This window comes from Mustela nigripes, chromosome 1 (genome assembly GCF_022355385.1).
Source record: "Mustela nigripes isolate SB6536 chromosome 1, MUSNIG.SB6536, whole genome shotgun sequence".
Classification (NCBI taxonomy): Eukaryota; Metazoa; Chordata; class Mammalia; order Carnivora; family Mustelidae; genus Mustela; species Mustela nigripes.
The window spans coordinates 205,495,257-205,517,827 of NC_081557.1; the positions used below are offsets into that span (position 1 = coordinate 205,495,257).

At 49.1% G+C, this 22,571-nt stretch overlaps 1 protein-coding gene across 6 annotated transcripts in view; it reads left to right on the forward strand.

The window, feature by feature from the left end:
* Positions 1–136: 136 nt before the first annotated feature.
* The window catches only part of AFAP1 (actin filament associated protein 1), a 130,237-nt gene continuing 107,802 nt past the window's right edge, over positions 137–22,571 (forward strand). For 5 of the 6 annotated variants that reach the window (XM_059380272.1, XM_059380280.1, XM_059380288.1 and 2 more), the window contains exon 1: positions 137–356. The gene's annotated coding sequence lies outside the window, so the exon portion shown is untranslated. The remainder of the gene's footprint in view (positions 357–22,571) is intronic. The other variant, XM_059380301.1, reaches the window with a different exon arrangement.

Consider the following 22,571-nt stretch of genomic DNA (forward strand, 5'->3'; position numbering starts at 1 on the left):
CCCGGCGTGGCCCCGCCCCCTCCTTTGTTTCCCCGGCCCCGCCCCCTGCGCGCGGCTCCCTCCCCATTGGTCTGGGGGCGGGCCCCGAGTTTTGGGCACCGCCGGGGGCGGGGCGAAGGGGCGCTGAGGGGGACGTGTGCGCCTGCGCGGTGCTCCAGCCTGGCCGCAGCCTGGCGCCGGCTGCTGCTCTGCACGGAGCCGGAGCCCGAGTCCGATCCCGAGCCGGAGTCGGGCTGAGGCGGCGGCGGAGGCGGCCCCGCCCCAGGGCTCCATTGTTGCGGCGACCGCGGCTCCTCCAGGTGCTAGGCTCTGTTTCGTTCGGCCCCGAGCGAGTGCCGCCGAGGCGGTGGCCTGAGGTGAGGCGGCGGGGCCGTACCGGACCGAGTCCGGAACCGGCAGGGGTCCGGGGTAGGGCTAAGGGCCAGGGCTTGTGTGGGTCCAGGGAGTGGACACGGGTCTCGGGTCTGGACGCGGTCCGGGGCGGGAGAGGGGCCAGCACCTGTCGGGTCTGAGGTCTGAACGGGGTCCGCGGCGGGCAGGGTTCCGCGGCCGGAGGAGGGGCCAGGGCCCGTGGGGGTCCAGGAGCTGGACGGGAGTCCCGTGGCCGAACGGGGTCCAGGAGCTGGACGGGGGTCCCGGGGCAGAGCGGCCAGGCTGGGCCTGGAGGAAGTCCCAGGTGGCAGGAGTCCCGGGTCCGGCGGGGGTCCCGAGTTGGGCGAGGTTTCCGTTTGGGTGGGGGTCCGCGGACCCGGCCGGGGTTTCAGGGCTAAGTGGAGGTCCAGCGGCAGGACGGAGTCCCAGGCGGCAGGGCTCCCGAGGTTGGACGAGGGTCCTGGGTCGGTGGAGGTCTCAGGCGCCAGGGACCCGGGGGCGGCGGGGGTCCCAAGGGCGGGTGTGGCATGTCCAAGCGGGGCCATCGCGGGGTCGCTGCGGGAGGAGGCGGCCGCCGCCCTGAGCGCTAGTAGGTTGGGGACCAGGACTGGCCGGGCCATCGCGCATCTGGGCGCCCGGGCATTGTCTCCGCTCGGGCGGGGGGCGCACCGAGGGGGCTGCGCGCCCCCTGCGACCCTCTATGGACCCTCGCGTGAATGCGCGCGCGGTGCTTCTGATCACTCAGAGTGGGGGCACTGTTTCGGTTCCCGCTTCCCGATAGTGTGGCTGGTTCAGTGTGTCTGTGAAGGTAGCTCTGCGTTGGTCCTTGCGCGTGGGGAATCCCAGACCGCCTGCGAGTGGGAGAGACTGTTTCCGTCTTCCTTACCCCCAGGGTGTGCCAGGCTGTCTCATTGAGGATGACTGCATGGGCTCTGATTGTGGGGGTCCTGGCCACCCTGAGAGTGAGAGGCTCTTTCTCTTGTTCCCCAACCCCATGATGGTTACATGAAAGCGTTGCCAACCTGGCCGTGCGTGCGTGGGACGGCGCTCCTGGTGTCCTGGCCACCCTGCGAGTTGGGAAAGTCTGGCCCTGTTCCCCTTCTCCGGGTTTGTAGGGGTGTGATCCACCACCACTACCCCCCGCCCCACACCCTGCGCCTGTGCGGGCTTGTGGGCGGTGGTCTGTATGGTGAGGGGGTCCTTGTGCATGTAGTGGAGCCTGGCAGGGGTGTAGCGGGTTGTGCATGGGGGCGCAGTTGGCCTGGTTAAAACAGCTGACTCTCTCTTTTATTGTTTTTTTGTTTTTGTTTGGTTTTTTGCCAAATGAGGGGAAAGGAGAGCGACCTTCTCGGAGAACCCACTGCTCTCAGCGGCCCCGCCCCGGGCTAGGGGAATGGCAGGGCTGTCACCGGCCTGGGGACCACGCGTCAGGCCGCCCCATTTCCTGCTGCAGTGTGAGAGCCGGCTCTGATTGGATGGAGCCCAGCCCCTCTGCCCTGAGCTTCTTGATTTCTTCCGTTAGGATTGGGAAGAAAAAAAAATATTTAAAGCCAGATTTAACTTTGCAGCGTTCAGCGAGCCTGGAGACTGGAGGAAACTCTGGCAAGAATTTGGCGGGCTGGAAAATGCATTTGAAGGAGGAGAATCCACACCCACGGAATGAGGCCAAGGCAGTTACAGTTAGAGGTCAAGTTGACAAAGGGATAGGGAGAGTGAGGTTGAGGATGGGGAAACTCAGATTTCAGCCTGATGTCAAGACTTGATACTGTCTTGCAGGCTCTGTATCTTTCAGCACTTAAATAAAGGGGAAACACCTACAATGCCTCAGGGATGATTCTCTTCCTTGGGGATCTCAAAGTTGAACAAGGCAGCCTCTTCCTTTTAGGATGTTTTGTTCTGGTCCAAGACAGAAGACTGAGGCATAGGCAGTAGTAGTTCTAATATCCAAATATGGTGGTTTGTTTTGTTCACAATCGTTGTGAACAAGATGGCATATGAGTAACAGGAGTGCCAGACAAAAATGTAATAATGGAGTTGTTGCTTTTACATCGTCCAGACTTAGCACGGAGATCCTCCCCTGTGTTCAGCTCTTCCCCTCTCCCCCACCTACAGCTGCTGTCCTAGGTCGTCTTACCCATTCTTACCTGTCAGTTTAGGTGACGCCTGCTCTTGGAAGTCTTCCCTGAGATCTTATGTCCTGCTCTCTAGAGCTATGGTCTTTGAGGACAGGGTGGTTAGCTGTAGTGGATTGATAAAGATGGGCACAGTTTGTATCCAGAGCTGAGAAGAGGCATATTTAAATGGGAGGGTGTTTTTTTTTTTCCCCTATACCATGGTTAGATAGTTCATGTGATTTATTTCTTCACCATTCTGTGATTCTTCAAGTCTCAGAATGGTTTTTAGAATAATATTTGTCGTCACTTCCTAGTATTTGCTGCACAAGTGAGTACAGCGTTCTTCATTAGCATTCATTTGGTCTCATTCTGTCTCCAGAATTCAAGGTACTGTTGGTTCCTGCAAAGCTACCCATTCTGGGTTTCACTTTCTTCACCTTTGAGAGTCTTAACACGGGGGAAGAATCTTCTTAGTCCTAAACCTTCCAAGCTTTTAACCTAATAGAGCGAAGGAAAGCCCTCGTAGCAGGAGTGTAGACATAATGGAGATCTGTGAAAATAGAGATCCAGAAGTAGAAGTTCTTTTCTTTTTCTTCCAGAAGTTTAGGTGCGTGGGTGTACACTTTGTCTCAAATGTAAGGACAGGAGAATATGATGAAAATTGAAGCAACATTTCAAGATGGTCTTGCCTGTTCTTTAGAATTATGCTGTCCTTGCAACATCTGCATTGTATCAAATCGGTTTGATGTTTTCCTTAATGAAGTCATTGGGTGCAGAACTCTGGTTTGGAGCATTTCGTTGAACTTCTGAGTGTCATATGAAGGCAGCCAACTGTGGGCTTCTGTACGTCCCAGTCTCTCACAGAGTTTTTTAATTTGGGGAGTCTGAAATAAGTGGAATTTGGAGAGTGCCTCGAGTAGGTGTGTGTGACTTTATATGATGGCTTAAAGCACAGTTTAAAATTGTTGCTTGCAGAAAATTATGTCCTATGTTCAATGGCCTAAAAGGAAACTCCACTTCTAAGGAATATAGTAATAATCCTTTAAACTATAAATCTCCTCTCTATTTTCTCTGTTTCGTAAGATGGGAATTTGGCAGGCTTGGTTTCCTGAAAGCCCCATGTCTGTCTGTAGAAAGGATAGGTAGTTTTCTCTGCCATTCTTATTTGAGTGATTGCAGGGATTAAAAATAGGATAAACTGTCTGGTAGCAATACCACCGAATTAGGATTTTTCACTTAACTCAGTAGGAGTTTTGTCCTTTTTTTGGTTCGCATCCTTTCCTAATTAAAAAGAAAAAATAAAAAAATAAAAAATAAATTTTAAAAGTGCTTTGTTACATGCTGTACGTGGTTTGTTTTGTTCACAATTTTATTTTAGGAGAGGCCTTCATAAACTCAGCTGGATCTTCTTTGTGGGTTTCTTAGGATGTTTTGATATTCCCACCGAAACTTAACCAGTTAATGCTTTTTCTGTGTTGAGATGACCATTTCATTCATAGCTGGCTGGATCTTTATGCAGTTTCAATGAAGAGGGGTCTCCTATGGAATCGAATGCCCGGGGTTAGAGATGGCAGAGCTTGGACTCTGCATTTCAAAGCTGTCCTCTCTTGTTCTTTGACCCAGGAGCCCTAATACGAAGCCTCATTCACCTGCTTTCAAGGATTGATGGTGCTGCTGCTGCTGCTGCTGCTGCTGCTTCTTTTAGGAGGACTTTGCCTCAAAGTCAGTCTTTGATGTTCTAGCCTAATTTCCACCCCAAGCCCCATATCACTCACCACATGGATTTTCTTCTCCCTTTTTAATTTTAAAGTGCTCATCATGTATATGCTTGTTATCACAGGCTACCTCAAAATCTTTTTGCCTGTTGGCAGGATATAGACAAGTGACATAGTGACGACCACTCCCTTTGGTTCTCTTGGGCAGGAGATGTGAACTAGACCCCCAGTTCATGAAGTCCAAGTGCGTCTTGGACTTCAGCTCCCCCAGCAGTAAAAAGGAGTCAGCTGTTAGTTATGTCTCTTCTGTGTAGCTCAAGAGGTTGTCCTGGGGATGAAATGAAATCAGGGACGTGGTGCAATTTGTTAAGTTGTAAAATAATACATTGCCCAGGATTTTCCAAAAAAAAAAAAAAAATGCTTCATGCGCAATTGAATGAACCCAGGTTGTTCTTAGATCTCTAAATGTTTGGTCCTTAGTGGGTGCTGTGATAGGCAACTTCATTTAGGATTGTTTTTCACCTTTCATGGGCCAGTATTTGATACTTCAGCCTTGTGCGGCAATGTCATGTTGAGTCACCGTTCATCACTTGTAAGCGGGACGACAGCACGTGTGGGATGTAGCCTTGATCTCTTCAGCTTGTGTGATCCCACGTGTGCTCCTTTAATGCATTTGAGCAGGGTGTGGGGGGAGGCAATAGGCATTCTGAGGTCAAGGTCAGCCAGTGCTCACCAGCTCACATCAGAGCTACCCGGCTCGAGGGAGCAGCAGGCATCAGTCAACTCCAGGGTTTCTTGAGCCTTCCCCACTCTGGCCAGCCCACTCTGGAGAATGTGCAGTACTTCTCAGGGTCTCTTTCTCTCTCTCCTGCCTTTGCTTCCTCTCTGCCAACTGCTCAGTGCCTCTGAGCTGCGCCTGCCTCTGCATGGAGGGGGTACAGCGGCTCATAAAACACAGCACTTCCGCTCTAAGAATCCACCTTTATGCACAGATATTAAATTATACCATCATGCAGCTCAACAAACATTAACATGGGTTACCTGTGATGCGCCCAAGTCCCATGGTAGGTGTGGACATACGAGATGGGACACCGTGACTGGAGCATGAAGGGCAGGGGGCTCCACGGTCCAGGGGGGTGGGGCAGGAGACCTGGGCGTGGTCTCAGCACCATGCAGTGCGGTGAGTGTGGCCAGAGGTCCAGAGGTCCAGAGGAGAGTGTCGGGGCTGGAGTTACCCCAAATCTAAACTTTCAGAATGTTCTGGGCACTTTTCAATTCCCTGAATCGGCATTTGTCAGAACAAATCTCTAATGTCTGGATGGCCATTACTGTCTGTCGACTGCAAGTCACTTTACTCTTTCTGAAGGTCAGCCGGGGGACAGGCACTCTGCGGGGTGTTTGGGCGCCTGTGACTGCTGGAACAAAGTGTCACACACTGAGTGGCTTTAGAATGACACAGATTCCTTATCTCACAGTTCTCTAGGTGAAAAGTCTGACTCTGGCCTCACTCAGCAAAAAACAAGGTGTGGGCAGGGCTGCGCTCTGTCCTGGAGAATCTGGGGAAGAATTGCTTCCAAGCTCGTGCAGATTATCAGCCGAATACAGTTCCTGCAGTCGTTGGAATGAGGCCCCTGTTTCCTTTCTGGCTGTCAGCCGGCGCGCCGCCCACAGCTCCTAGAGGCCTCTTTCTGGTCCTTGCGCACAGCCCACCAGGCCCAGAACCAGCAGGGACCCCCAAAGCCTGCCCCAAGCTCTCTGACTTCCCCTTCTGTCACATCTCTTCTACTTGGAGAAAGTTCTTGGCTTTTAAGGGCCCTCGTGATCTGATGTGGCCCACCCAGATAAGCCAGGATAACCTTCCCATCTAAGGCTAATGGCAAAGTTCCTTTGCTGTGAATGTGACATACTCATATGTTCCAGAGTTAGGGACATCTTTGGGGACTGTTGTTCTGCCTTCCACAGTTCGCTGATCCATTTAGGACAGCAGCCAATGAAGTTGTGACCGTTACCCTAATTGATACATAAATTAAGGAACGCACCAAAATTTTAAGCCCATTGATAGGACCATTAAGATCCCTATTAAGTGACAAGATGGTTCTGCTTCACTGTTGAGCTGTGGGCGTGATTCACAGCCCTAGAGTCAAGTCAGTCAAAGGCATAGTAACTTTTGGGCTTTGGGCTACTTAAGTGGTCCACTCTGATCAGAGAAGTTTTGCCAAGAAGTCAACAGAGGAATTCCTCCATTAGAAAAACCAGCCTTGGGGTGCGGGCCTTACCTTTTCAAGGTTTACACGAAGGACTCTGTCCTCATGGGGTAGAGAGTGCAGGATTCCACGTCCATTTCTAGAATGGAAACAGCTGAGTCAACCCAATGGGGATTCACATTCCTGAGTTTTAGAGAGTCTGTTTCAAGGCTGAGGCAAAGCCTAGTAAACAAAGTTTTCACTTTCACTGATAATCAGGAATGAGGTGCACTGGCTGATCAAGGAGACAACTGGTGATGATCACCAAGTATTTAAGACCAAGTGTGACCTCATTTGATCATGTGGCTGTTTTTAATCCTTTTTCATAAGGATTTTTTTTTCCCCTTACAACAAATGACAAGCTCTGATTTGAAATAAACTTCCTGTAAGAAAGCAGAATCTAGAATTCTAAGACTTTCCAGCTGGCCTCCAGGAATTTATGAACTGCCTGAGACCCTGGACAAACATTTTGTGTGTCTGTGCCCGTGTGTGTGTTTAGCAGGGAGAGGAGTTCCAGCTTTGCCATTCATTTTCAACGGGGTTGAGTTCTGGAAGGCTTCACACACCACTCAGTGTGATAGTCCTGCCGCTCAAGTATCAGATTTTGTTTAAAAATTTAATACTCATTTTGAAGAACAAAGTTCTTCTACAGGCCCATACTTTTAAGAGTGAAAAATTCTGTGAGACTTAGTATGAAAACACAGCAATCATCTACCCTGCCCTTCTCCACCCTGATTCCTGCTCCTCAGAGGCCATCATTTTCAAGCTTCAGCTCTTTCCTTCAGATCTGGTGTGTGTGAAACATCCTACTATTTAGAAGCCCATCTGGGTCCCTTATCCTACCGCCGCCTCCCGCTACTACCTCTTTCTGCCCTGTCCTGTGTGTGATTACGTTAAAGGTTTTGCTGGAGAGTTTAGCAGCACTTAGGACAACTGTGGAGATGTTATTCCCAGCTGAGATGTTGGGTACTATTTTGATTACATTTCCTTTCTTTTTCCTAGAGTTTGTTTTGCTTAGTGTTCTTTGTATCTGTCCTTTATCACCCCTCACCGGAGAAGTGTCAGTCTCCCTTCAGTACATCCACACCCACCAGGTATAATTCTTCTGAACTTCCCATCCTGCTGCCTTTCCTCTCTACTGCCTGCCTGCTAGGCCTACTGTGACTCTCCACCTAGATCTTCCCCATCACCCTGAGAGTTTCTCTCTCCTGGATTAAGCTAGAATCCTCCTTTTTTTAGTTTTCTCTCTTACTTTGGTGGAGCATACCTACCAGTAGCTGTTGAAGATATATATATATTTTGAGAACTTGTATAATGTTGAAATATTTCATTCTCACATATAATTGACCATTTGTCTGAGTATAGAATTCTGGGCTAGAGAAGCACCTGGGTGGCTCAGTGGGTTAAGCCTCTGCCTTTGACTCAGGTCATGATCTCAGGGTCCTGGGATCTAGCCCTGAGTTGGGCTCTCTGCTCAGTGGGGAGCCTGCTCCCCCCCCCACCTCTCTGCCTGCCTCTTTGCCTACTTGCATTCTGTCTGTCTGTCAAATAAATAAATACAATCTTTAAAAAAAAAAAAAGGAATTCTGGGCTAGAAATAATTTTCCTGCAGAATTTTGAAGACTCTGCTCAGAATTCAAGTTCCAATGGGACAGTCGATGTGTCCAAAGCCTTTTCTTTGTAGGTGACCCACATATTCCTTTGCATAATCTTTTAGACCCTTGTTTTTTCCTGGTGTTTGGAAATTTTGTGATGGTCACATCATGATGGGGGTCTTGTTTTTTTTCCTTATGTTGGGCACTTAGTGGTCCTGCCCCATCTGTGGACCCCCACCCTTTATTCTGAGCTCACATGTCCCGACAGGTCTTCTGCACTTTTCTATTTACCTACTTCTTAGTCTCTGATTGCCTTTTTGGAAGATTTCTCCAAACCCTCCTGTGACTTTTTATTGCTATATACATTTTTTTTTTTTTTAGTATTAGGAACTCCTTTATAGCCCCCCCCCCCAAATATATATTTTTTACAGCACCATCCTTTCTGGTTTTGAGGATGTGGTCAGATGGGGTTTTATTGCCTTAGACATCCTGGAAGAAAGGTTTATTTTTACATGGCTTCTCAGTGTGATTATCTAACAAAGCCTGGCATATCTGATAATTGTTTATGACACTACTGCATTCTGAGAGAAAAACTCCCTTTCAGCCCATTATCTGTTTTTCAATATGGAAAAAGAAAGGTTACCTTTCAGTCCTTGGAGGCATGAGACATAGTGTTTGTATGTTTCCAAACACCCTCTTCAAACACATTTCTTTCCCGTCTATGCATGTCGCAGCTAAATTTTGCCCTCCGCTTCATAAACCTAAGCACGTCCATTCAGTACTCTATGTGTGGCTGCCATCAATGAGTTAAGAGTTTGGAAATCCTTGTGCCCTTTTACTTGGCCTGGCACACTCCTAGTTGATCATGCCCATATGTATGGTGTGCGGCACTGCTGGTGGCAGGCAACCTTGAGAAAGCTCCTTTTCGAGGTCTTTTTTAACCATAAAAAATATTGGGAGAAGAAAAAAGGAGTAGTAATGCTGGATTCTTGTTCTGGACCCTAGGTAACGGTGCCACAAACTAGGGGTATTTTTAGCCATGGTGGGTAGGGCTAGGTTTGGGGCTGTTGGCTAGGTTTGGGGCTGTCGGCTAGTCTGGAACTTTCTAGCATAAGCAGTGTACAGAAATGGCTTATTGGGGTTGGGAGAAGGGGGGTGGGGTTATGGACATTGGGGAGGGTATGTGCTTTGGTGAGTGCTGTGAAGTGTGTTAACCTGGCGATTCACAGACCTATACCCCTGGGGATAAATATATATGTTTATAAAAAAATTAAAAATTTTAAAAAGAAGAAGAAAAAAAAAAAGAAATGGCTTATTGGGAGCAGGACACAGGCCTCCTGGTGGTAGAGAGGTGTTTGATGAAGACCTGTGTGACAGATGTCCAAAGAAGAAAGGAGAATGCATGGAACCCTACATGGAGAGTGGCTCTTGAAAAGTAAAGGGTTTTCCAGAACATTTAGAGCACGCAATTCTCAGTTATGTTAACTCTCTGATGTGGAAACAAAAGTGAAAGTGACAATCAGGGTGAATCTTGAGGACACTTGGCATGATATTTTTTTGTGAAAATCCCCTCTTCCCAATTAATTCAGATTTGTATATTGGGAGGTCCTACTAAGTTACTTGATTTTTTTTTTTCTCCAGATGGGTTATTTCAGTTTTCCTATTCTGGAGGCATGACCCTCTATGTTAGACCTTTTAGCCTGCTATAGCAGAAGACTGAAGACCAAGTGGCTTGTAAACCCCCAGAATTTAAATCTGGAGTTCTGGAGACCAGAAGTCCAAGGTCAGTGTTGGCCCATTAAGTATGTGGCGTGGATCCTCCTGGCTCATAGATGACATCTTCTTGCACTGCACTTGTGTGATAGAAGGATAGCAGGGAGCTCTGGAGTCCCCTTTATAAGGGCACTAATCCCATTTAGGGTGGCTCTACCCTCATGACCTGGTGGCTTCCTGAGGACCCTGCCTCCTAAGACCATCCCCTTGGGGGTTCAATTTCAACATAGGAACATTCAACATAGGAATTTCAACATTCGTCTGTAGGACCTTTGGAGAAGCTCGGGGTCCTGTATCACTCCCCCATCCCTACCTCTTCTGTGGGCTGAGTGCTTACTGTGCCCAGGGCACTGTGCTCAGCACTTTCCATCCGTACCTTGCTTTGTCTCTGTAGCCACTCTGTGGGGTAGGTAATGTCCCCATTTTGCAGGCGACAAAACGAGATGGGAGTCCTGGGGACTAGAGTTAGCAGTCTGTGTGACGTAGAAGAAAAGCTGGTAATGCTTTAGGAATGATCCACATTGACTAGACTTAGCGTGGGGATCATGTCCCGATATACACACGTAGCAAATCCTGATGTCCTATCCTTCAGACTCATCCGTTGTTGTTTGTCAGTTGCATCTCAGTTTAAACACCAGAGAGGAGGAGACCCTGAATAACTTGCTTAAGATCCCATGGTAAGTGGAATTCAAATGTCAAGGCAAAGCCCGGGCTCCTGACTCCTGACTCCATGCTATGAGGCCTTTTTATCTCCTTGGTGGCTTGGCTGAGAGTTGACTGATGTGCCCAGGACCTGTCATAATGGAGCTTTTCACGGTGCCAGCAACTCCTGCTTGGCAGCCCTGTGGCTCTTGCTGCCTTTGACCTTCAGGGTGTTCCTTGGGGTATGGATGGGTCCTCAGTGTCCGTGCCCCCTGCACTCCCTGTGTCAGCCATGTGGCAGTGAGCATGCCTCATCTGGGAGCAGGAGTCCCAGCCTAGGCGGCCTGTCCAACTGCGTGGGGAGAGGGGCAGATGTGTGTTGGTTGGCTCCTGGGGCTTGTGACAAATGCTGGCAGAGGCGGGAACCAGATGCTCTGGGACATTAGCAGGGGTGGGGGGCATGGTGCCTCAAAGGATGTGGTTTGGAGGTGGACTGTGGAGGAGCAGTGGGGTTCCCAGAGGCTTTCTTGGCCCTCTGAAGATTCCAGGTAGTTGGTCTGACTTGGATGGCTTTTCCCGAATTCACAGTACTTTTAGTGCAGGGCAGGAATGGACCAGAGCAAGGGAGCCTTCTCTGTGTCATGAATGTGGTGAGTCTTCAGAGTCTAGCAGATTGGGCCAGCCTGGGCCATGAGAGAAGAGCCTGGGCCACCCACCCGGCTGGACACCTGTCAGGCGAGGTCCAGAGAAGGTCATCATGCCTGGACCCCGCATGCCAGCTGCCCCTGAATTTGGGGGAGTACAAAGGAAGCTGCTGTACTGTGCATGAGGGCCACCGCCCGTGATATTTAGCCCGCCCTCTGGGTGCGATAGCCTCAGAGAACAGAGGGGTCCTACGGATCCACACCCGGCCTCCCTGATACTGAACCATTCCTTGTACCACCGTGGAGGGCATTTCTAAAGCCTCCAGATGCTGGCCGTCTGTTGGCTGCCCATGGAGCTTGGGGAGAGCAGCCAGGGGTGATGGCCAAGACACGGGCCCCCAGACCTGGGCTGGCATCTGGCCCTGCCACTTGCTGATGAGCCGTGTAGAATCTTGGGCTCGTCTGTAACTTCTGTGAGCCTCTAAGATGATGTGGCAACACAGCCTTCTTGGTTAGGGGATCAGGTGTTTTAGGCAATGAACCTGAAGCGCTTTGTGTGCGCGAGGTGTGCGGACTAGCGGAGGGTTGCTGAGTGGGATGGCATGGCTGGAGTTATTGGGGGTAGTCACAGCTTTGACTCAGGTGCACCCTGGTGGAGAATGTCACCCAGCCTGGGGATACCGGCTGCAACAGCACAGGGGTGGACATGGGAGCCTTTGACTTGCACAACAAGTATCGTCACAGAGCCGCGGGATTCGTCACTGTTGGTGAAATTTGCATCCCTGGTTTGCAGCCACCTGCAAACCTGAGGACCTCCTGGGTCGGGTACACACAGCTCATGCTGGATGGTGCAGCCTTCCCGAGCTGCTGGTGGGGCAGCACATCCATGCTGGGTGAAGGAGCCCAGGCTGCCCAGCACCGTGTCTGGGCTCAAGCTCCCCAGGAAAGGTGCCCGGAATGGCATGGGCCATTAAAGTTTTGTTTGTGATTCTGAAGCGGATTTAAGAGGGAGTGAGTAGAGCACACCAGAGTCTCCACCCGAGCTTGGAGAAATCAATTCCTAATTATGAATCAGTGGGTGTGAGTTAGAACAACTAGTACCTAAGTTGCAGAGTGGACACAAATGCTGTGTTTTGGTGATGCTCCGAGAGTCTGGGTGCCATCGCACATCATTGATGAAAAGGGGCCTGGGTGAGGGGCCATCAGCCTTATCCTGAAGCATCTTACTGTTCACCCTGGGGGACAGGGGGGCAGGGATGAGGGTGCCCACAGTTGGGAGTGTGTGTGAACCTCTTTATGTACAAGCTGAGGAGTAATTACCACTTTTATTAAAGATGAAGACAGAGGGATGCCTGGGTGGCTCAGTTGGTTAAGCGGCTGCCTTCGGCTCAGGTCATGATCCCAGCATCCTGGGATCAAGTCCCACATCCGGCTCCTTGCTCTACAGGGAGCCTGCTTCTCCCTCTGCCTGCCACTCTGCCTGCCTGTACTCTATCTCTCTGACAAATAAATAAATAAAATCTTTTTTAAAAAAAGATGAAGACAGAAGCTTAGTGGCGTTAAGGGACTTTCTCAAAGTTGCACAGTTGTTAAGTGGAAAAGTGAGATGCTGATGAACTCTGGGGCTTAATCCAAAGTCCTTGAACTTGCCTCAATACCCGGTCACTTCCATGGTTGTGAGGGAGGGACTAAGAACCCCAAAACATGGGGCTTTGTGGAAAGGGTCTCCAGACTTAGGACATGCCGCATCACGCTTCCAAGTTACAGAGTGACCACCTGGAGAAAAGCCCCTGGTTTAAGACTTTTCTTATGGAAATAGATAAAGAGCAAACATATGTGAAAGGCAAAGCTGTGTACCCAGCGCTGGCTGGAGCAGGGGGGTCATCCACCTGCAGTTGGCAGAGACCCAGAGGCAGGCAGAGCAATGGGGAGGGAAGCTTCCCAGAGGAGGAAAGGGGGCTGTCAGGTGAGCCCGATGGAAGGGGCCATCCCAGGTGGCTGGTGAGGGGAGCAGGTTTGGCTTTCTTGGGTTGGTCCTGAGTCCAAGGCGGGACAGAAACCAGGGAAGGTGTCCGGTATCAATCCAGTCCTGGCTGATGGTCACAGAGGTCATTGTTGGGTTCCTGGATTGTCCTTTGAGACAGTCTGTCCGGCTGTCTGTCTTCCTGCGGATCTGGCTTATAGCAGGCAGGTTCCCTGCATGGATCTCTGTGGGTAAGGGGCAGTTCCCTGAGTGGATTGCTGCGGATAAGGGGCCAGGTTGCTCTGGGTAAGGATCTTCCTGTGGGCTGTGTGTCTGTTCGTTGTCTTTTTATATATATATATCTCAGTCTCTCATCTTTCTCTTACCGGTAACAGTATTAAATGCCAGATATGTCAGTTTGTAGCTGTAATATGACCCCTGGAGGAAGTTTTTTACATTGACATTGACATCACTGACTGTCAACTGTGGGACCATTACCGCCAAGATTTACAATAGAAAGGCTTCAATAATGTCCCCTTGGTGTGGTTACAAGATTCATTCGTTGTTACAAAAATCTGCTCTTGTCGGCGGTTGGGTCTTTGTCATTACTTTGTGGTTAGTCCGCATACCTGTGTTTCTCATCTCCTGTGCCCTTCATGGTTGGTCTTGGCTTGTCCGCCTGGTCAGTGAGGTTGAGCTTTGTCACCTTGATTGGTACCAGGGTATTGAACTGTGGGTCAGTCCCCTGATCGCACTGATTAACTGGAATGCAGGGAAATGCTCTAGCGTTTTGGGTGGCAAAGCAGGGGTAAAAGTCCGTGTACCTGCCAGTGTGGTTCAGGGAAGGCCAAACATGCCCCCCAAAAGGAAATATTTTTATAACTGATGTTCATATAGCTCTGCTTCTCATTCTTATTAGCACAGAAATTTTAAGTTGGCCTTTACATGTTATAAATGTAAACAATAGTGACTTGTTGACATACAGATTGCCGTTTTTCCTATTCATTCATTTACTGATTCAGTGTGATTGATAGGACACTGTTATGGGCCTCCCAGCTTCAGCAGAGAGCTTGTGTGCGGTCTGCACGGTGTGGACACACCGTGAGAAGGTGGCTGTCTGCGAGCCAGGGGTAGAGCTTTCCGCAGGAAAAGCTCTCGACGGGCACCGAGATCTTGGACTTCCAGCCTCCTGAACTGGAGAAATCAACTTCTGTTGTTATGGCCCGAGATGATGAATATGGACATGGTTTAGACTACTGTCATCTGTATAGAAGTTGTATGTGCTAGTAAAATAAAGGCATGGGATTTTGTAGATGGAGATAGCATGGTGATCCCAGGCCTATTACCATCACTCAGGTCCTCCCAATGACGTCCTGTCTGTATTAGGACAGCTTCTTCACCCCTCTGCACCCTACCCCACATCAGGAATAAATCATGCATGGTGTCCTGCTTTTAACATTCCTCATCTGTACAAACCCCTTTTGTGATTTTCCGTTGTTAAGAGAGGGCGGTTTCCTTGGCTTGGCATTTAAGGCCTTCATGATCTAGGCACCGTCTACAGGTTTGGGCTCCTCTGTCTCTCACTGTCGCCAACCTTGCCCTCCAGCTGGTCATGTGAGCCAGTCTCTGAAGCCCAGTGTAAGAGCTACACATAGGACGCACACTCTCCTGCCTCTTCCAACCTTGCCCATCCTTCGAGATGTGAAGTCCTCCCTCTCCACGACCCCCTCCCAACACTCTGGTTAAAATTGCACCGGCGTTCTTACAACTCTGAAATATTGAATTAACACATGAACTGTGGGTTAGCTCTTCCTAGGTACCTTATTTCTTGTATAGTCAGGTTAGAAATGTTTACTTCGGTCCTGGATTTTGACCATGTGACCTGAGCAGTACAGTAACATTCAAAGGGTGCTTGAGAGTGAACGGGGTCTCCCGTAAGCACATGACCAGCTGCGTTTGCATCCTTGAGGGTTTTCTGAGCATGGTCAATTTACGGATAATTTTGTCTGCTTTAAAAAACAGAACACTATTATTCGATGTTGAGGTTGTTCCCAGTCTGTTGGAACAAGAAGCCATGCTACGTTGTACATAACCCCTGTGTTATGCGTGAGTATGTTAGCGAGATGGTTCTAGAAGCCGGGCTGCCGAAATTCTGATTGGGCAATGCTAGGTTCCCGTTCATTAGGGCTGGACAGTTTAATCCTCTCCCAGTCACTGTCTAAGGTGCCCATTTCCTTCCCCTCGACAACATGGTAAGTCCTCGGGTTGTTCTTTGACAATCTAATAGATATATTAAAAAAAAAAAATAGGCCTATTTTAAAAAGTAGGGGACCGAAGCTAAGAGCAGTTAGGGAATTTGCCTGGTCTGCTAGAGCTGGCTAAGCCATGACCTGAATTTAGCCTTTTAAATTTCAAAATGTGTTTTCTTTGGAGGCAAGCTGGCATAAAATATACATTGCCATTGACAAATTAATAAGTATGTACTCTTTACTCCTTCTCCTGGAATTACAGGCCCTGTGTGTGTGTGTGTGTGTGCGCATGCGTGCGTGCGCGCACAGAGGGGATTTTCAGAGTGAGAATTTTTTTATTGAGACTAGACAGTCCTCAAAAGACAGTGCAGATGGTAAAATAACATTAGTAGGTTCTTCTGATTTTAAATCTCAAAACATATCTAAAGTGTCTTGACTTCTTGGGGCGCCTGGCTGGGTTAGTCGGTGAAGCATCTGCCTTTGGCTCAGGTCATGATCCCCAGGGTCCTGGGATCCCACATCCGGTTCCTGGTTCAGGAGGAAGTCTGCTTCTCCCTCTCTTTCTGTCCTTCCCCCACCTCATGCTCTCTTGCTTGCTTGCTCTCTCTCTTTCTCAAATAAATTCTTTAAAAAAAAATTGTCTTGACTTCTCAAACCTTTGATACAGATTGATTCTAAGAGTGAAGTCTAGGCCATTCATTTGAGGGGTTCCAGCTTCTTGGTAAGAGAAAGGGAACCTTGTTAGGAATAGGTTCGACTTGTAGCAGCTGTCGGTGTTCAGTTAATTATATTTTCCAAGTGACTTACAAGATTGTTTGGGGAAGCAAGTACAGTTGAGAAATTAAATTTGCTCCCTTGATGATTAAATTCTCTTTTTCCTTCTTTCTTTTATCCAGTCTAGTGACAGCCTAAAATCTGCCTGTAAAGCCCCTTGGTTTTGCCCCCAGATAACGGACCATTGCCTAGCATGCTATGAATTTCGTCCAAAATAATTGTGCATAACAATTCTGATATTGTCCCGCTTCCCAATATATGAACTGAACAATTTAATTCATATACAAACTTACTATGTGTATATGTGTGTAAATGGACATTTACTTATTTTTTTTTTTGGTAGGAATTAAATAATACTGTTTCAAAGGGACTTTCTGACAAATTCCAAATAACCCTCCTATTCCCAAAGTATGGACATTTTAGATCCGTACTTAACGTGTGCGCACTGTTCTCTGATAGCTCTGTGTTTTAGCGATCGTGTTTCCAGTGTTATAGATCTCTCTTGAATTTGTTTATTGGACTTAAGTTTTCTACTCAGGTGGATTGTTTTAGATTTTTTTGGTTTGTTCTGCTCACTGAACTAATTGTAATCTGTGTGCACTCCCTTCCCCATCAGCTACATTCTTTTTCAGACAGATCGTCTTAATAAGTCATGGAACTTCACTGTTTTTTCCAGCAATGGGCATTCAGGACTCTGGGCCAGGCAGTCCCAGAGACACTGTGCTTACCCTCTGTATCGGGGAGGACTTTCAAGGCCCGCAAAACACACAAATAGTTGGAGCACCTGGATGGTGGCTCAGTTGGTTAAGTGACTGCCTTCGGCTCAGGTCATGATCCTGGAGTCCCGGAATCAAGCCCTGCACGGGGCTCCCAGCTCCATGGGGAGTCTGCTTCTCCCTCGGACCTTCTCCCCTCTCATGCTCTCTCTCACTGTCTCTCTTTCTCTCTCAAAAAAATGTTAAACACACACACACACACACACACACACATACTTGTTGTGGGACTTCACACCCGTACTCTTCTGGGAGTCAGGAGACCTGGCTCTGCCCCACTTCGAGTGCTAACTCGTGAGTTAGCAAAGGCGTGTCCTGTCCCTTCCTGGATCCGTGTCTTTGTAAGCAGAATGGCGATGGCATGTGTTCTAAGGTAACTTCCAGCATAGTTATTACTGTTCTGTTGTCTGCACTTTACCGAGTGTGGCGGGAATGACATTGCGCTCTAATTTCAGACACAGAGGTACGAGCTAGTGGCACTGGGCAGGTGCGTACCCTGGAGGAGTTTGGCAGGCTGGTGCCAAGTCCCTCAGAGTTGTGGGTGGCCCCAGACCTCCCCACTGTTCTGAGGAAGACACATGCAAAAAGTATGAGGTTGCTTAGAACAATGTCAATCTCCAAGTCTTCGGTGAGGCCACAAGAGAGATGGTGGAGGGACGGTGGTCTGTTTGCATAGGAATTGGGCCCGTGGTGCGCACGTGCATGCCAAGCCTGGGTCAACTTCAGGTCCATCTGCTTCATCTTCTCTTTGCCCTGCTGATGCAACCGGCTTCTCCAGAAAAGTGGCAGTGAGTTCCTCCAAAAAACTCTACAGAAGGAAGAGATGCCCACGGGAAATAATTCAGTCATTAAGTGAGACAAAAAGCAAAAGGCGAATGATTATTTACTCACTGTCTTTGGGAGTAGTGACTATTAGTATTTGGTATGTTTCCAACCGGATCTTTTCCAGTGTACACACAAATAGAAATGTACCTTTTGAAGGTATTTTTTAAAAATAAATAGTATTTGATACATACTGCTCACACCCGTACCCCAGTGGTACAGAGAGACATTCTTCTGTGATGATCCGTATGGATCTAACTGACTCTTAGCCTGTGGAGTGCTGGGTAATTGTAGCTAAGGATAACTGACCTTTCCTGAGCATTCGAACATGCCCGGTCCTTTATGCTAGGCTCGGTTCTCGAACCGGGTCATGTGATTTTCCACACCAGCCCTATGGGTGAGTGTGGGTGCTGTTTGCATTTATCCTTTTACAAATGAGACAACGGTCATAGAGAGAAGCCTCCCGCTCTAGCTCCCGGCATTGTTTCCAAGAGGGATGATACATTCGAACGGATTCCTGTTGAGTTGAAGTGACAGGACGTTTACTCACTGCACAAATCATTCATTGATTGATCACATTCTGGGTGGGGTGCCGTCCAAGTTGCTTTTCCTGAAAGTGTGTTTGGGATGGGGTAGACAAGAGACCACCAGGTACCTGGGGTCTCCTGGGGGGTAAGGGGCACAGAGAGGAGGTGGCTGGGTGGCCTTTGGGATAGCCCTTTTCCCTACACTGTCCACCTCTTGTACACTTTTCTGAGATCTGGTTTGGGTTTTATAATGGCTTGTCTGACACTGAGTGGCCCTTGTTTCAAACTACCCGAGTCAAGGTCAGTGCTAACACCTCTCTAGTTCTGTGTGTGTGTGGGGGGGGGGGGGTCACCCAGAACTAGACTGCCTCCGAGTGGCTGCGAGAGTTTGTCGCTGGCTGTGGTAGGTCAGACTCTTCTGTTCATTCCCACTTGCAAACAGATGTTTCACTCGGCCCTGAGTTTGGATGCAGGGCTGGGGGTCAGGGCAGCAGGGATCTGGAGTGTGATGGTTGGCACACATATGACACCAGCACGGTAGGAAAGTTTCACAAGATGTGGGAGGAGCACAGAGCACTGGGGCCAGGTGCTGGAGGTCACTGTGGCGAGGTCGTAAGGGCTGCGGCAGCAGAGCAGTATCAGATATGTGGTCACGGCTCTGGGTGTCTGCTGAACGCCTCTCTGCTGTTTGGGCGAGTTTTATTTGGGTGTCTCCTGTAGAGAAAGCATGACATCAGCGTTTGCCACCAAGTATTTATAGCAGTCGGTACCTCCTATGTGGGTCACTTTCTGTGCTGTGGTTTCTTTAAGGAAGTTTGGAGCTGTCCTACCCCAAGCACACTGCCAGCCCATCTCAAGGTGTTGGTGGTTTCTGAACACCTGGGGAGAGGCCATTCTGAGCAGAGATGCTTCCTACCCCGTCCCCTCCCGTGGGGTCTGATGGTCACCCTGCGGAGGGGGTGGGTAATGAGGGCAGTCAGGGAATCTCTCGCCTCGCCTCTCCCTGCTGTGTTTTGTTTTAAACATTTCTTTTTTAAAATTGAGAAAATGTTTTTCCTTCTTTCTTCGATGTTCTCTGCTGATGGCATGCAGGCAGAGGCTGGGGAAGTGAAAAAGAAAGCTTTTACTTCAGTGGGATGCTGAGGCTAGCCCCTCTGATGGAGGGGGTTACCGTGTGCTGGGCCCCGGGAGGCAGCTGGGCAAGCATTCGCTTTCAGCTTCACTGGCTGAGAGAGGTGGTGTTTATCCCCAATGAATGACGAGGGTGGTTAGCTCCATGCGGTTGAGGGATCCTCCCAAAGTCCCATAGCTGGAAAGTGGCGAAGCAGAACCAAGCACTGATGATCTGACTCAGACAGACGCCCCGATTCCATGGGCTCTTAACTCCTGGAGGTCAGAAAGCCGAAGGGCTGAAATGGCCATAAAGTGGCCACCTTTTCATATCTTTGTCATCGACTCTAGATGTTAGTTTGAATGACACGATCCTGCCTTCAGTGAACGTGAAGTATTTGTATATTTAATGTCTAAATTTCCACCCTAATGTCTGACGGTAGACAGAAGCACACGTGTTTTCTGTCCCATCTCAGCTGTCTGCGGTCACGGCCTTTCTTCCCCCAATAGTTGGTAAATAAGATCCTAATCAGTAGACACACATGCTAATTGTTTTTCTTATTATATGTTTTAGATTGTTGTTTAGGCTTATTTGTGATGCTGACCATAGTATCTGACCCCATAGGCAGAAATAGGAGTTTTACAGTAAGAATACTCAGACCTGTGATTTTTCAAACCTTCAAGCTGGACATTTTACATTGTCCAGTATAGAACTGGAATTACAATTTCACAAAACAAGACTTGCCTGTGAGGCGGGTGTGTGCTGGCCTGTTTCTCTCCCCATCACAAAGCAGATCTCGTTGCCAGGAGCCCTCGGACATCCATGGGCAACCCAAGAAGCCCGGACCTAAGTCTCACCGTAAACAAAAGTCCACTCAAAGTGCATCGTGGACTTAAATGCAAGATGTAAGGCTATAAAACTTGGAGAAGGAAAACCCTGAAACCTTTGAGATTCAGGGCTTATGTCTGGAATGTGTAAAAAAATTCTCAAAAACAGTCACACAAACAATGCAATTAGGAAACGGGTCAAGGACACAGAGGGACGGTTCATCGCAGACGATGAGCGAGTGACTGGGGAGCCCATGAACATCATTTAGCTTCACTGGCCATTAGGGAAATGTGACTCTAACCCTGATGACAGGTCCCTGCAGGTCTAGGAGAGTGGCCCAAGTAAGACACAGCGACACCACCAAGCGCTGGCGAGGGTGCAGAGAAACTGGGCCCCTCGTACGTGGTAGCTGGGAGCAGAGGAGGGGACCACCACACTGGAAAACCGGGGGGCAGTTTCTTAGAAAACTGAACATGCAACCACCCTGTGACTCAGCACACGTGCTCCTGGGCGTGTGTCTCGGAGAAATGAAGGCCTGTGTCCACGTAGGACCCTGCACATGAATGTTCCTGGCAGCTTTCTGGCTGGAGAGCCGGAACCTGGGAACACCTAGACATCCTCTGAGGGGCATCTGCCTGAACAGTGGCAGCGGCCGCTGCATGGGACATGACTCCGCGGTGAGAAGGAGCAGATTACAGACACGCCATGACCCGGTGGAGCTCTGGAGAATTAAATTGAAGGAGAAAGAGGCAATCCCAGCGAGTCTGTGCTTTTGGGTTCTGTTTATGGGATGTTCTTGAGGTGACAGAATTACAGAAATGGAGGACAGAGTAAGGTCAGGGCATAGGAGGCGGGAAGGAGGTAGGCATGACTCTAAGGGGGCCACGGTGGCGGCAGAGAAATGCTGGTGGTGGCAGAATGTTCTGTATCTTGCCTGTGTCCATGTGAGGATCCTGATATGACATTGCTCTATGCTTCTGCAAGGACATGACCATTGGGAGAGATTGGGTAAAGAGTACATAAAATTGTCCCATATTTGTCTGTGAAGCTACAGTTATTTTGAAATAAAAAGTTTAATTATGAAAAAGAAGCTGGTTGTGAAGCATTTGCTTGTTTTTATCACCCACTGGAAAATTCTTCTAGAGAACTGAAATGGGAACCTTTTTTGCTTCTGAAAAAATTATTTATGTTCTCGTAAAACCTGTTACATGCACGTCGTAAAGAAGTCAAATGATGCAGAAAAACACACAGATAAATCGCCTAAAACTCGTCCTTCGAAGATTACCGTAAAGGTAAATTTTTAAAATACAGTGGTGTTTCCTTCACCACACCTTCATTTGTTCTTTCCTTCCGAGCATGGTCATGGCTGTGCTTGTCCTCATTTTGGCGTCAGGAATTCTAGGCTTGGACTTCATGTGTCTTGGTCAAGGTCAGGTACCGAGTTAGTGTCCAGAAGCAGAACCAGCCCCCAGGCATCGTTAATACCTTGCCTGGCGCTTGCCCTGCCTCTGTCCCCTCCCTCGTCCCCCAACGTGGTCCTCTGGCCACACACCACTGTCACCCGGAAACATTGGAAATGCCCCCACCTTTGGAATCAGGATTTTTTTTGGTCTGGTAAACCCTCTGAATGATTCTGGAGGGTGGGAGGTGCCGGGCCGTCATGGTGATGCGTGAGCCGTGCGCGGGGTACCGTGAAAACTGGGAAACGCGAACACACGTCAGCCTCTGTTTCTGCTGTTCCCTCGCAGTCCTCGTGTCTGTCTTGATTCTTGGATTGCCTACTCATTTGCACCACATGCCTACTCTGTTCCCTTGGAGCTTCCGGGTATTGAGTGGGGCCCTGCAGCAGCGTCTGACCCAGCATCTGGTACTTGGGCTCTCAGCTAGCTGTTGGCCCATTGAGTCCATGAACGGAGAACCGTTGTGGATGACCGCCTGGTTTCTGTCTCCACCTCCAGGATCCAGATCAGCAACCCGGTGGTCATTTCTGCCCGGCTTCCTTTCCTTTCCTTCCTCCTGTTGTCGCTTTTGCAGATGTCCCCTCGTGTGTAGTCTGTGCTAGACTCTGGAAATCCAGGATGGTTCAGCGATCCTCACCGTTGGTGTGCCTGGGCTTCTCAAATAAAACATACACATATTTCTCTTCCAAGCCTGCTTTTCCTGCCCAGTTTTTACTTGGGTAATGACATCCTTACTCATCAGTCCTTCAGACTAGACGTGCCCTCCTCTGGCTGTCTAACCAGACTTCACGCACCTTGCTCTCGAGGGCTTGGCTGCTCAGTCCTGTCTCACCCTTACAGTGCTTAGTGCCTCCACCTGGTGCTGTTAAGCAGTTACACATGTCCATGATGCTCTACGGGTGACCAAGCCTCTCTACTGTGCACCTCCAGAGCCCCTTTCTCTGTCTGGTCAGAGAGCACCTCACA